This window comes from Sus scrofa, chromosome 6 (genome assembly GCF_000003025.6).
Source record: "Sus scrofa isolate TJ Tabasco breed Duroc chromosome 6, Sscrofa11.1, whole genome shotgun sequence".
Taxonomy (NCBI): Eukaryota; Metazoa; Chordata; class Mammalia; order Artiodactyla; family Suidae; genus Sus; species Sus scrofa.
Genome location: NC_010448.4, coordinates 91,944,553 through 91,960,565, shown reverse-complemented (window position 1 = coordinate 91,960,565; position 16,013 = coordinate 91,944,553). Strand labels below are relative to the sequence as shown.

At 41.0% G+C, this 16,013-nt stretch overlaps 1 protein-coding gene across 2 annotated transcripts in view; it reads left to right on the top strand.

Moving 5' to 3' along the window:
- Positions 1–16,013, top strand: part of CLSPN (claspin) — a 61,746-nt gene that overhangs the window by 7,505 nt on the left and 38,228 nt on the right. For both annotated transcript variants that reach the window (XM_021095923.1, XM_021095924.1), the window contains exon 2: positions 12,985–13,183. The gene's annotated coding sequence lies outside the window, so the exon portion shown is untranslated. The remainder of the gene's footprint in view (positions 1–12,984; positions 13,184–16,013) is intronic.

Sequence of the window (16,013 nt, the reverse complement as noted above, 5' to 3'; positions counted from 1 at the left end):
CATTCTGACTGGTGTGAGGCAATATCTCGTGGTAGTTTTGATTTGCATTTCTCTAATAATCAGGGATGTTGAGCATTTTTTTCATGTGCTTGTTGGCCATCTATACATCTTCCTTGGAAAAATGTCTGTTCAGGTCTTTTGCCCATTTTTCAATTGAGTTGTTGGCTTTTTTGCTGTTGAGTTGTATAAGTTGCTTGTATATCCCAGAGATTAAGCCCTTGTCAGTTGCATCATTTGAAACTATTTTCTCCCATTTTGTAAGTTGTCTTTTCGTTTTTTTTTTTTTTTTTTGGTTTCCTTTGCTGTGCAATAGCTTGTCAGTTTCATTAGGTCCCATTGGTTTATTTCTGCTTTTATTTCTGTTGCTTTGGGAGACTGACCTGAGAAAATATTCATAAGGTTGATGTCAGAGAATGTTTTGCCTATGTTCTCTTCCAGGAGTTTGATGGTGTCTTGTCTTATATTTAATTCTTTAAGCCATTTTGAGTTTATTTTCGTGCATGGTGTGAGGGTGTGTTCTACTTTCATTGATTCGCATGCAGCTGTCCAGGTTTCCCAGCAATTCTTGCTGAATAGACCTTCTTTTCCCATTTTATGTTCTTGCCTCCTCTGTCAAAGATTAATTGACCATAGGTGTCAACGTTACATTTATATTTCTTATGTATTTTGAGTTAACTTATGTGTATGAAGTGAGGTAGAGATTCAAATTCATTCCTTTGCATGTGGGTACCCAATTGTCCAAGCATCATTTGTCAAAGACTGTTCTTTCTCCCAACAAATGGTCTGGAACCCTTGTCAAAATTAATCGATTGCCTGTAAATGTAAGAGTTTATTTCTGGATTCTTAATTGTATTCTATCAATCTTATGTCTATTATTATGCTATTATCACACTGCCTTTTTTTTTTTTCATCTTTTGTCTTTTTTTAGGGCCGCACCTGCAGCATATGGAGGTTCCCACACTAGGGGTCCAATCAGAGCTACAGCTGCTGGCCTATGTCACAGCCACAGCAACGTGTGATCCAAGCCACGTCTGGGACCCACACCATAGCTCACGGCAATGCCAAATCCTTAACCCACTAAGGAGGTCAGGAATCGAACCCGAAACCTCATGGTTACTAGTCAGGTTCGTTAACCACTGAGCCACTATGGGAACTCCCTCACACTGTCTTGATTGTAGCTTTGTAAAAAGTTTTGAAATCTGAAAGTATATATCCTCTAACTGTCCTTCTTTTTCAAGATTGTTTTGACTATTCTAGGTCTCTTGCATTTTCATATGAATTATAGGATCAACTTGTCTATTTCTGGAAAAAAAAAAAAGGCAGTTGGAATCTTGATGGGGATTGCATTTAATTTGTAAATCAATCTGAGGAGTATTGCCATCTTGACAATACTGAGTATTCCAATCCGTGAATATGGGATATCTTCCCATTTATTTAGGTCTTCCTTAATTTCTTTCAACAGTATTTTCAGGATACAGATTTTATATTTTTTTGGTTAAATTTTTTTTTTTTTTGTCTTTTTAGGGCCACACCTGTGGCATATGGAGGTTCCCACGCTAGGGGTTTAATCAGAGCTGTTGCTGCAGGCCTACACCAGAACCAAAGCAACGCCAGATCTGAGCGGTGTCTGTGACCTACACCACAGTTCACGGCAACGCCAGATCCTTAATCCACTGATAGAGGCTAGGGATTGAACCTGCAACCTCATGGTTCCTAGTCAGATTCATTTCTGCTGCACCATGACAGGAACTCCTCTTTGGTTAAATTTATCCCTAAGTATTTTATTTTGGGGGGTGTTATTGTAGATGGAATTTTTTTTTGTCTTTTTTGTTGTTGTTGTTGTTGTTGTTGTTGGAATTGTTTTCTTAATTTCATTTTTAATTTTTCATTGTTCATGTATAGAAATACAACCAATTTTTTTTTTTTTTTTTTTTTTTGCTATTTCTTGGGCTGCTCCCGCGGCATATGGAGGTTCCCAGGCTAGGGGTCGAATCGGAGCTGTAGCCACCGGCCTACGCCAGAGCCACAGCAACGCGGGATCCAAGCTGCGTCTGCAACCTACACCACAGCCCATGGCAACGCCAGATGTTAACCCACTGAGCAAGGGCAGGGACCGAACCCGCAACCTCTTGGTTCCTAGTCGGATTCGTTAACCACTGCGCCACAGCGGGAACTCCCGATTTTTTTTTCTACACCCATGGCATATAGACGTTCCAGGGCCAGGGATCCAACCTAAGCCACAGTAGCAAACCAAGCCACGGCAGTGACAATGCCAGATCCTTAACCCACTGCACCACAGGAGAACTCCAAAAATGCAATTGCTTTTTTTTTTTCCCCACTTTGCTTTTTAGGGCTGTCCCCGCAGCATATGGAAGTTCCCAGGCTAGAGGATGAAACTGCCAGCCTACTCCACAACCACAGCAACTCAAGATCTGAGCAACCTACACCACAACTCAAGCAACACAGGAAGCCTAACCCACTGAATGAGGCCAGGGATGGAACCCGCCTCCTCATGGATACTAGTCAGATTTGTTTCCGCTGCGCTACAACAGGAACTCCCTACAATGATTTTTTTTTAATGATTTTTATTTTTTCCATTATAGTTGGTTGATTTTTAGTATTAACTTTGTATCCATAACTTTACTGAATTTTTTTCTTACCTCTAATACTTGTCTCTGTGTATGTTTTACTGCTTTCTATATATAAGATCATGCTATCTGTAAATAGAGATTGATTTTACTTCTTTTCCACTATGTATGCTTTTTCTATATTCTTGCTTAATTGCCCTGGCTAGAACCTCCAATACAATACTGAATAGAAGCGACCCTCTTGTGTCTTTTGCAGGCAACTTTCTACATATTCACGGTCTAGGGGTCAGGAATAGAGAGACTTGGCAACTATATTTGATTTTGCCATCTCTCTAAATGAGATGACATAGCTAGCAAGGAGGGCAATGCACGAGGGTTTGATAAACATATAGACTACTATGTTTACTTTCAGCCCTAATTTCTAGTACACTTTTTAATGAGGATGATTGATTTTTCTTTCTCTTCTTCAAGACAGAGTAAAGAGAATGAATTAGGGAATGAGATAAACCTGGATTTGAATTCCAATTCTGTATTGTAATTCTCAAAATTCAATTCTGTAGACCACGTGACATTAAGCCACCTCACCTCTCTGCACCTCAGCTTTCCCCATCTGCAAAATGGATGTTTCATAGTGTTATTGAGAGAATCAAAAAAGATAATGAATGGAAAGTGCCTCATACAGTGCCTGGCACTTAGGATGGGCTCAAAAAATGCCCACTCCCTTTGACTTCCTCCTCAGCCCTGAACAAGCCTCCTTTATCTGTAGGTTGGGGAAAATAATTAATTTTTAAAAGATTTTTCTTATAACCGAGTGGTCCAAAGAAGGAAGGGTTTCCAGGAGGTAGTGAGGTCCAGGCTCTGGGGGTGTTCAAGCATGTTTGAGATGATGAAAAGATAAGAATCTATTAAACTATGTGAAAATATTTATTGACTTATGTGTTAGTTTTCTCAGTAACTATTTATTGAGTACTTGCCATGTGCTAGCCCCTGTGCTAGCACAGATCATGGGAATACAAGGATGAGCTAGAGAAGTAGGATTCCTGTCCTTATGGAGTCCGTAGTCTTGAAATGAGATTAATGATAAAAAAATAACAAACAGTAACAAAAGAATAGATAATTACACATTATGATGAGAGTTGTAGAATAAACAAAATGAAATTGAGTACCTAGGGGAGGCAATTTTAGAGAAAGTGGGAAGGAATAGCCACTCTGATACAGAGACATTTGACCTGAGAACTTTTGGTGGTTTTAAAACATGGCTACACATTCTTTGACATTTCACCCATTAAGAGGTAGGTCAGAGAGTCCGTTGTGGTGAGGCAGGTTAAGGATCCGGCATTGCTGCAGCTGTTGTGTACGTGGTGGCTGTGGCTCAGATTTGATCCCTGGCCCAGAAACTTCCATATGCTGTGGGTATGGCTGAAAAAGAAAAAAATGCAATTCACTAATGTTAACAGTGGTCACAATGCTGTATATCACATACCCAGGATTTATTTATTTTATAATTGGAAGTTTGTACCTTTTGACTCTTCACCCATTTTGCCCATTCCCCAATCCCTGCCTCTAGCAAACATCAACATGTTCTCTGTAACTGTTGAGTTTGATTTTTGTTTGTTTGTTTTTAAATTTCACACATAAGTGAGATCATATGGTGTTTGTATTTCTCTGACTTATTTCATTTAGCATAATGTCCTTAAGGTTCCATCCGTGTTGTGACAAATGGTGAGATTTCCTTTTTTTTTGGAAAAAAAACCCCTTTATTTATTTAGAAAGGCTAAAAAGATTGTATGCTAATTTGAATAGCTAGGTTGTATAAGAAAATTCCACTTCTGATGTCCTCCAAGAGTTGGATTCCATTGTGTTAAGTATGTGTTCTTTATTCCAACCTGGGGAAAAAAAACGCACTAATTTTTCAGTGAGTAATTTAGCCCCCTTTTCCAAGTTTAGAAATTCTTATGATTCCCTCAGACAGTTCCTTCTGGAACAAGCCTTCCTCTTCTCCCCAGCCAGCCCCAGTGGAGTCACCTTTACAGGTTCTGGGACTAGGACAGGAGGTAAGACTGTGAATGTTTCTTCACAGGGAGAGATTCCCTTCGTTTTATGAGCTGAATAATATCCCATCGTACGTATCTGTATGTATATATATGCGTGTGTGTGTGCATACACTGTGTGTGTGTGTATACATATATACACACCGCATATACATATATACCGCATGTGTATATATGTATATGTATATATGTATGGATATAGAAATTTTAAAAAATACATATATATCTTATACATTTTCTTTATCCATTCATCCATCAAAGGACACTTACGTTGTTTCCATGTCTTGACTGTTACAAGTAATGTCAGAGTGAATATGGGATGTGTGTATGAATATATCATTTTGAATGTTTCCTTGGATAAATGCCCAGAAGTGGAATTGTTGGATCATCTATTTTGTTTTTTTGAGGAACCAGAACTTGTTATAAAATGATTTTTTGTTTGTTTTTTGGCCATACTTGCAGGCCAGAGGTTGAACCTGCACCATAGCAGCGACCTGAGCCACAGCAGTGACAACTCTGGATCCTTAACCTTTTTCTTTTTTTAAAATAAATTTTATTGGGGTATAGTTGACCTATAAAGTTGTGTTTGTTTCAGGTGTATAGCAAAGTAAATCAGTTGTTCATATACGTAGATCCATGCCTTTTCAGATTCTTTTGCCATATGAGTTATTACACAGTATTGAATAGTTTACTCTGTACTATACAGTAGGTTCTTGTTACCTATTTCATATGTAGTAGTGGGTATATGTCAATTCCAACCCCTTAATTTGTCCCTCCCCCCTACACTTCCTCTTTGGTAGCCATAAATTTGGTTTCAAAATATTTTTTTTTTTTTGCTTTTTAGGGCCACACCCGTGGCATATGGAGGTCCCAGGCTAGGGGTCAAATCAGAGCTGTTTACCTGCCCGCCTATACCATAGCCATAGCAATGCCAGATCTGAGCCACAACTGTGACCTACACCACAGGTCACAGCAACGCCGGATCCTCAACCCACTAAGCGAGGCCAGGGATGGAAACTGCATCCTCATGGATACCAGTAGCATTCGTTAACTGCTGAGCCACTTCAGGAACTCCTGTAAATATCTATACTTATAGCACATTTTCTTTATCCATTCACCCAATGATGGATTTTTAGATTATTTCCATATTTTGGCTATTATAAATAACACTGCAAAGAACATACGCGTGCATGTATCTTTTCAAGTTAGTATTCTCATTTTCTTCAGATAAATATCCAGAAGTGCAATTGATGGAACATATGGTTCTTGCTTTTTTCAAACAATACAGAACTACCATATTGTTTTTCATAGTGGCTGTACCAATTTCCATTATCCCCAACAGTGTACAAGCATTCCCTTTTCTCTACATCCTGGCCAACACTTGTTATCACTTGCCTTTTTTTTTTTTTTTTGTCTTTTTGCTATTTCTTTGGGCCGCTCCCGTGGCATATGGAGGTTCCCAGGCTAGGGGTTGAATCGGAGCTGTAGCCACTGGCCTATGCCAGAGCCACAGCAACGCAGGATCCAAGCCGCGTCTGCAACCTACACCACAGCTCACGGCAACGTCGGATCGTTAACCCACCGAGCAAGGGCAGGGACCGAACCCTCAACCTCATGGTTCCTAGTCGGATTCGTTAACCACTGTGCCACAACGGGAACTCCATCACTTGCCTTTTTGATAACAGCCATTCTAACAGATATGAGGTGCTATCTCTTTGTGGTTTGATTTGCATTTTCCTGATGACTAGTGATATTGAGCACCTTTCATGTCCCTGTCCACCATCTGTATATCTTCTTTGGAAAAATGTCTATTCAAATACTCTGGCCATTTAAAAAAAAAAAAGCAAATTGTTTGTTTTTGTCTTTGCTATTGAGTTGTATGAGTTCTTTGTATTTTTTTTTTTTTTTTTTTTTTTTTTTTGTCTTTTTGCTATTTCTTTGGGCTGCTCCCGTGGCATATGGAGGTTCCCGGGCTAGGGGTTGAATCGGAGCTGTAGCCACTGGCCTACGCCAGAGCCACAGCAACGCAAGATCCGAGCCGCGTCTGCAACCTACACCACAGCTCACGGCAACGCCGGATCGTTAACCCACTGAGCAAGGGCAGGGACCGAACCCGCAACCTCATGGTTCCTAGTCGGATTCGTTAACCACTGCGCCACGACGGGAACTCCTCTTTGTATTTTGAATATTAACCCCTTCTCAGATATGTGATTTGCAAATTTTTATCTCATTCCATAGATTGCTTTTTCATTTTGATGGTGGTTTCCTTTGCTGTGGTTTCAATGTAGTCTCACCTGTCTATTTTTGTTGCCTTTGCTTTTGGTGCCAATTCCAAAAAATTATCACCAAAACTGCTGTCAGGGAGCTTACTTTCTATGTTTTCTTCTAGGAGTTTTAAGGTTTCAGGTCTTATGATCAAGTTGTTGATTCATTCTGAGTTAATTTTTACGAGTGGTGCAAGATGGTGGTCCAGTTTTATTCTTTTGCGTATGGCTATCTAGTTTTCCCAACACCATTTATTAAAGAGACTCTCCTTTCCCCATTGTGTATTCGTGGCTTCTTTGTTGTAAATTGACCATATATCCATGGATCTATTTCTAGGCTCTCTATTTTGTTCTATTGATCTATGTGTCTGTTTTTATGACAATGCCATACTTATCATAGATTTGTAACATAGTTTGAAATCAGAAAGTGTGATGCCTCAAGCTTTTTTCTTCTTTTTCAAGAGTGTTTTGGCTATTTGGGGTCCACCCTATAACCCTTTATCATTCTTTTCTTTTTCAAAACGCTTATCTCTATCTGGCATTATATATTTATTTATTATTATTATTTTTTTTTTTTGGCTGCTCCTGTGGCATGTGAAAGTTCCTGGGCTAGGGCTTGAGCTAGTGCCAGAGCAGCAGCTGGAGTCACCACCGTGACAATGCTGGATCCTTAACCCACTGTGCCACGGAGAACACATATTTACTTATTTTTTATTGTCTATATTCTGCTACAAGATAATCTATGTTCTCTATAAGAACAGAAATTTTGTTTCAAACTCTAGTCTCTATGCCTGACCCACAGAAAGAGTTTATTTTGATTTATTTTTTTTTTTTTTTGTCTTTTTGCCATTTCTTGGGCTGCTCCCATGGCATATGGAGGTTCTCAGGCTAGGGGTCAAATTGGAGCTGTAGCCACCAGCCTACGCCACAGCCACAGCAACTCGGGATCCAAGACGTGTCTGTAACCTACACCACAGCTCACGGAAACGCTGGATCCTTAACCCACTGAGCAAGGCTAGGGATCGAACCCGCAACCTCATGGTTCCTAGTCGGATTCGTTAACCACTGAGCCACGATGGGAACTCCAATATTTTGATTATTTTTTTGTACATAGAAAAGCATACTAAAAAGTAATGGATTTTTTTTTTTTTTTTGGCCACACCCATGGCATGTACAAGTTCTGAGTTAGGGATCTAACCTTCACCACAGCAGTGACCTGATCGACAGCAGTGATAATGCCGGATCTTTAACCTACTGGTACACCAGTGAACTCCTAAAATTTAGTGGCTTATTGATTTGCCCACAATTCTGAAACTTGGCTGGGTTTAGTCAGTGGGTTCTTCTCTGTCTCACCTTTGGTCCCTCACATGGGTGCATTCATCTGGAGGTTCAACAAGATTGGAACATCCAAGATAGTCAAGTCTTGCAGGATTCTCTTCTTTTTTTTTTTTTTTTTCTTGTCTTTTGTCTTTTGTTGTTGTTGCTATTTCTTGGGCCGCTCCCGCGGCATATGGAGGTTCCCAGGCTAGGGGTCCAATCGGAGCTGTAGCCACTGGCCAACGCCAGAGCCACAGCAACACGGGATCCGAGCCGCGTCTGCAACCTACACCACAGCTCACGGCAACGCCGGATCGTTAACCCATTGAGCAAGGGCAGGGACCGAACCCTCAACCTCATGGTTCCTAGTCGGATTCGTTAACCACTGTGCCACAACGGGAACTCCATCACTTGCCTTTTTGATAACAGCCATTCTAACAGATATGAGGTGCTATCTCTTTGTGGTTTGATTTGCATTTTCCTGATGACTAGTGATATTGAGCACCTTTCATGTCCCTGTCCACCATCTGTATATCTTCTTTGGAAAAATGTCTATTCAAATACTCTGGCCATTTAAAAAAAAAAAGCAAATTGTTTGTTTTTGTCTTTGCTATTGAGTTGTATGAGTTCTTTGTATTTTTTTTTTTTTTTTTTTTTTTTGTCTTTTTGCTATTTCTTTGGGCTGCTCCCGTGGCATATGGAGGTTCCCGGGCTAGGGGTTGAATCGGAGCTGTAGCCACTGGCCTACGCCAGAGCCACAGCAACGCAAGATCCGAGCCGCGTCTGCAACCTACACCACAGCTCACGGCAACGCCGGATCGTTAACCCACTGAGCAAGGGCAGGGACCGAACCCGCAACCTCATGGTTCCTAGTCGGATTCGTTAACCACTGCGCCACGACGGGAACTCCTCTTTGTATTTTGAATATTAACCCCTTCTCAGATATGTGATTTGCAAATTTTTATCTCATTCCATAGATTGCTTTTTCATTTTGATGGTGGTTTCCTTTGCTGTGGTTTCAATGTAGTCTCACCTGTCTATTTTTGTTGCCTTTGCTTTTGGTGCCAATTCCAAAAAATTATCACCAAAACTGCTGTCAGGGAGCTTACTTTCTATGTTTTCTTCTAGGAGTTTTAAGGTTTCAGGTCTTATGATCAAGTTGTTGATTCATTCTGAGTTAATTTTTACGAGTGGTGCAAGATGGTGGTCCAGTTTTATTCTTTTGCGTATGGCTATCTAGTTTTCCCAACACCATTTATTAAAGAGACTCTCCTTTCCCCATTGTGTATTCGTGGCTTCTTTGTTGTAAATTGACCATATATCCATGGATCTATTTCTAGGCTCTCTATTTTGTTCTATTGATCTATGTGTCTGTTTTTATGACAATGCCATACTTATCATAGATTTGTAACATAGTTTGAAATCAGAAAGTGTGATGCCTCAAGCTTTTTTCTTCTTTTTCAAGAGTGTTTTGGCTATTTGGGGTCCACCCTATAACCCTTTATCATTCTTTTCTTTTTCAAAACGCTTATCTCTATCTGGCATTATATATTTATTTATTATTATTATTTTTTTTTTTTGGCTGCTCCTGTGGCATGTGAAAGTTCCTGGGCTAGGGCTTGAGCTAGTGCCAGAGCAGCAGCTGGAGTCACCACCGTGACAATGCTGGATCCTTAACCCACTGTGCCACGGAGAACACATATTTACTTATTTTTTATTGTCTATATTCTGCTACAAGATAATCTATGTTCTCTATAAGAACAGAAATTTTGTTTCAAACTCTAGTCTCTATGCCTGACCCACAGAAAGAGTTTATTTTGATTTATTTTTTTTTTTTTTGTCTTTTTGCCATTTCTTGGGCTGCTCCCATGGCATATGGAGGTTCTCAGGCTAGGGGTCAAATTGGAGCTGTAGCCACCAGCCTACGCCACAGCCACAGCAACTCGGGATCCAAGACGTGTCTGTAACCTACACCACAGCTCACGGAAACGCTGGATCCTTAACCCACTGAGCAAGGCTAGGGATCGAACCCGCAACCTCATGGTTCCTAGTCGGATTCGTTAACCACTGAGCCACGATGGGAACTCCAATATTTTGATTATTTTTTTGTACATAGAAAAGCATACTAAAAAGTAATGGATTTTTTTTTTTTTTTGGCCACACCCATGGCATGTACAAGTTCTGAGTTAGGGATCTAACCTTCACCACAGCAGTGACCTGATCGACAGCAGTGATAATGCCGGATCTTTAACCTACTGGTACACCAGTGAACTCCTAAAATTTAGTGGCTTATTGATTTGCCCACAATTCTGAAACTTGGCTGGGTTTAGTCAGTGGGTTCTTCTCTGTCTCACCTTTGGTCCCTCACATGGGTGCATTCATCTGGAGGTTCAACAAGATTGGAACATCCAAGATAGTCAAGTCTTGCAGGATTCTCTTCTTTTTTTTTTTTTTTTTTTCTTGTCTTTTGTCTTTTGTTGTTGTTGCTATTTCTTGGGCCGCTCCCGCGGCATATGGAGGTTCCCAGGCTAGGGGTCCAATCGGAGCTGTAGCCACTGGCCAACGCCAGAGCCACAGCAACACGGGATCCGAGCCGCGTCTGCAACCTACACCACAGCTCACGGCAACGCCGGATCGTTAACCCATTGAGCAAGGGCAGGGACCGAACCTGAAACCTCATGGTTCCTAGTCGGATTCGTTAACCACTGCGCCACGACGGGAACTCCAGGATTCTCTTCTATGTGGTGCATCTAAGACATTTTTGTTTCTTAAATGGTGACAGAGTTGTACTAAGATAATAGAAGTGAAAACTGCAAAGTTCCTTAAGGCTTAGCCTCAGAAACTATCTATACAAGGTTACCTTCACTACATACATTCTGTTGATCAAGGTAAGTAACAAGGACAACTCAGATTGAAAAGATCAAGAATGAGATAAGAGGTGCAGAAAAATCACAATGAAAAATGGAGAGGATACAATGAACTATGATTATTCTAACAGTCTATCACAATGCACAATAAAGGCTTGTGAAGAGAATGAACAAATTATATTGTGTCTAAAGTCCTGTGCTTCAGGAGTTCCTGTCGTGGCAGAGAGGAAACGAATCCAGCTAAGAACCATGAGGTTGCAGGTTCGATCCCTGGCCTTACTCAGTGGGTTAAGGATCTGGCATTGCCATGAGCTGTGGTGTAGGTCGCAGACGCAGCTCGGATCTGGCATTGCTGTCACGGGTGTGGGCCGGCAGCTGTAGCTCTGATTAGAACCCTGGACTGAAAACCTCCATATGCAACAGGTGTGGCCCTAAAAAAAAACCCAGAAAACAAAACAAAACAAAAAGTTCTGTGCTTCATATTCTAGGTCTGCTATGATCTTGTTTCCAGAGCACGAATCTCATCTCTTTCCTGACACACATCACAATCTGCTCTATAATTTATTTGTATGTGTGTTTTATCCTCAAAGGTATCTTATCTTGTTCTCTTGAGCTAGTGCCAGAGCAGCAGCTGGAGTCACCACCGTGACAATGCTGGATCCTTAACCCACTGTGCCACGGAGAACACATATTTACTTATTTTTTATTGTCTATATTCTGCTACAAGATAATCTATGTTCTCTATAAGAACAGAAATTTTGTTCTCAATGTATCTAGCAGATATTCAGGCTCCAAAGAGACACTCTATAGTTCTGTAATGAGCTTAATTTAATTAAACAACCTTGACATCTTATCCCCTACCTTCCATTCCATCATTAAGTCAATTCTCTGAAACTCTTATGATCTTTCCTGTCTCCATGCCTTTACCCACTCCATTTTTCCCACCTAAAAATATTCTCCTTCTTTCTTTTTGCTTATTTCAGTGTTTCTTACCGACATTTAGCAACTCTGGCCCTACCCACTAAATTTCAGTAGAGGCAGGGTCATTATGACAACCATGATACATCCCCTGGTTGAACATCCCTAGTAAGACCACCCTTTGGGCCTACAGTGGGAATGATGTTGTTTTGTCTGTCCAGTACCACCTCCTGTTTTAGGAAGTGTTCCTTCCCCACTCCAACTATATTGTTCTTAAAGAAGTTACTATATTCCTATCAGACTCTGCCCTTCTAGGTACAGTTGAATCACATGGCTTGTCTGAAGAAGGTCAGGCACTAGACTACCCATAAGGAGGTGCTGAAACTGAACAGAAAGTAGGAGTGGAGCAGATCCCCTTTGTCCTTCTGTGATAGAATCTCCTTCCTCCAAACATACATATATGGGTAAATTCTCCCTAGACTAGCTGAGGCATATGTGGTTGAGATACAATTGACCAAGTGCTGGGGATGCTAATATCTAAATAAACACTACTCGGAATTCCCATTGTGGCTCAGGGGATTAAGAACCCGACATAGTGTCCATGAAGATGTGGGTTTGATACTCGCTCAGTGAGTTAAGGATCCCGCATTTCTGCAAGCTGCGGCATAGGTTGCAGATGGGGCTCAAATCAAGTGTTGCTGTGGCTGTGGCATAGGCCTACAGCTGCAGCTCCAATTGGACCCCTAGCCTGGGAAGTTCCATATGCCTCGGGTGCAATCCTAAAAAGAAAAAAAAAAGTAATAAATAAATAAACCAACACTACTCTCACTGTAAGCCATCAAATTTCTATAAAGCTTGAGGGAGGGTTGAGTTGTGAAAACACTTGAGTTTTTACAAAAACTGAAGAATAAGGCTGTATGGGAAACTGAATAAAGCAGGCCAGAGGAATTTCTCATATATGTTTTTTTTCCCTGGGTAGGTAGCCAGAAAAGGAAAAGGGAATTGAAGAAAAAACATATGAAGGAGATACTAATAGCTGCTGAGTTAATGTTTTGGGAGCTGCATACATAGAAGTTTGGAACTGGAAAGAAGAGAAGGGTCTGTGCCTGCGGGATACCTCTTCAGTCACCAGAAAAGCCAAGAGAGAGAGCTCCGATTTGGACAAAGAGCAGACAGAGGTGAGCTAGGAAGGGGAAATCTTTTATTCTGCATTAACTTGTGCCAAACTAAAGTGAGTCTGTATTTAGATTTAGTGACCTGTATGTATTCTCAATTTTGGTGATTGGCATCCTAGTCTGGCATTCACCAGTCCAGAAACCTGAGAGTTACTAGTTTTACATTGATTCTACTGTCCCTTGCCCCTCAAGATTATTCATCAACAAGCCCTGTCAATTTTGCCTCTTTTCCCCCAATCCATCTCCTCCTCTCTATTGTTACTATCACTGACCTAGTTCAGGTCTCTATAATCTCCCACCTAGATAACTGGTCTTCCTTGCAGTTTAATCCCCTTCCAATCCATCTTTCATATGCTGCCAGAATAATCTTTCTCAAGCATACATCTAACCATGTTGCTCTCCTTCTTAATAACTCCCTCCACCACCACTACCCTCAGCTGCCCATTCAGACTGTCTAAAAACTAAGCTCTAAGCATAGCATTCCAGACTTGTTGTTCCCTGTTTAACTTTTAGCCTTCCCAATTCTGGCCATTTCCCCACCCCCCGCCACAACCCAAACACACACCCCGTGCTCTAGCTGCCCTGACCTACTTTCAGTTCCCCAACACAACATGCTTCATCAAGCCCTTGCACATACCTGGAATGCCTTCTTCCCGTGCCAGCCAGGAACATTCCAATCCATCTTTGAAACTCAGTTTAGGAGTCATCTCCCCCTGAATTGCCCCAGGCAAAATCAGGGCCCCCACAGCTGTTTGTATACATTTCTATTACACATGCCTTTTTACTTGCCTAACTTCAAACAGCAATGGGAAGCTCTCTGAGAACTAGACTGTATTTTATTTATCTTTGTATTCTCTGTGTCTAGCTTAGGCTTAAAATAGGGACTCAAGTCTTGCTGAATGAGTGGATGAATATTTGATATGTATTTTAGGTTGCCAAAATTTACAGTAAAGGAGCTTCTGCCTACAAAATAGCTGATGGTGTGTGTGCTATCACGTCTCAGGAAAAGGCCCTGGTATTTTGTTTAGTTTCATTTTTTAGGCTTATTTTATTTTATTTGCTGTGCTCATGACATGCAGAAGTTCTCTAGTCAGGGACTGAACTAGTGCCAAAGCAGGAACCCAAGCGACAGCAGGGACAACAGCATATCCTTAACCCGCTGAGCCACTAGAGAACTCCTTGTGCTTATTTTAATCATTCTTTCAACAATTATTTATTATGCATCCACTATGTGTCAGGTCCTGTGCCATTTTTAAAGGTCAGGGAGTACACCACATCAAGCAAGAAAAATAGTTCTGGCCTCTAAGCAGGCATTCTCCTGGAGAAGCTTTATAACTATATGGAATTACAGTACAAAATTGTTTTTGAAAGCAGATTCTAGAAGATGTAATTACTTCACTATTCCAAAGGAAAATTTAAACAATTCGTTGAATAATTTTAAAATGAAGCAAAGAAGAAAAAGGTTTTAGGATAGAGTAACTACAGGCACTAGATGGACTGACATGACCAAGCCCTGTCACATGGTGGCAGTGCTTCTCCAGGGATGAAGATTTAGCAGCCAAGACCTTGAGAAAAGCAAACATTTCTCACACTTCAATTCCAGACAGGGAAGAGTACTAAAAATTTAACATGGTAGACTTTCTCAATTCACAGAAAAGATGAAGTAAAAGACATAATTTGCTCAACTTTATCCCTCCAAACTTTCTTAGGCCTTTGGAATCTGTTTTTGTTTGTCTGCCAGCAAGCAAATATAAATAGAACTTTGGAATGGGCTGAATGTGTTAAATTACACAGCTTATTTTTTCATAATTGATTAATTAATTTTTTTGTCTTTTTAGGGCCACAAGCACCTGTGGCATATGGAAGTTCCCAGGCTAGGGGTCAAATCAGCAGCAGCTGCCGGCCTACACCACAGCCATAGCAACTCGGGATCCAAGCTGAGTCTATGACATAACCACAGCTCGTGGCAACACAGGATCCTTAACCCACTGAGGGAAGCCGGGGATTGAACCTGCATGCTCATGGATACTAGTCGGGTTCGTTAACACTGAGCCATAATGGGAACACCAATATTTTCATAATTAATTTTTTGTATTGATTTTTTGTGATATAATTATAGATCCTACTAGTGAAAACATTTCCTAATTTATATGACCCAAATAAATGTGTCAGTATTGAAATGTATTTCCTGTATTCTTTTTTTTTTTTTTTTTTTTTGTCTTTTTGCTATTTCTTGGGCCGCTCCCGCGGCATATGGAGGTTCCCAGGCTAGGGGTTGAATCAGAGCTGTAGCCACCGGCCTACGCCAGAGCCACAGCAACGCGGGATCCAAGCCGCGTCTGCAGCCTACACCACAGCTCACGGCAACGCCGGATCGTTAACCCACTGAGCAAGGGCAGGGACCAAACCTGCAACCTCATGGTTCCTAGTCGGATTCGTTAACCACTGCGCCACGACGGGAACTCCTATTTCCTGTATTCTTATACTTTCAGGTGCTCTGCCAATCAAGCCAATTTGAGAGGCATGGTCTAATCCAATGTTTCCTAACTACAGATAAGGAAAACAAGGCTCGAGAAGCTAAATGTCCTATCTAAAATCACAAAGCCATTTATGGAAGAGGTTCAAGGCTAATTCCTGCCAAGTGAACACTCCAGACCTTACCTTCACCTCCCTCTATCAACTTCATAAACAGAGCTTGTTGGATGATTAACCTTGAGAATCAAGAGACAAAGAGGAGTCAAAGTGACTTCCAGATTTCTGAACTGGTGAATTGGATTATGGCGCTCTATTCTCACCAAAATTAGGAATACAGATTGCTAACTTCAAATACAGA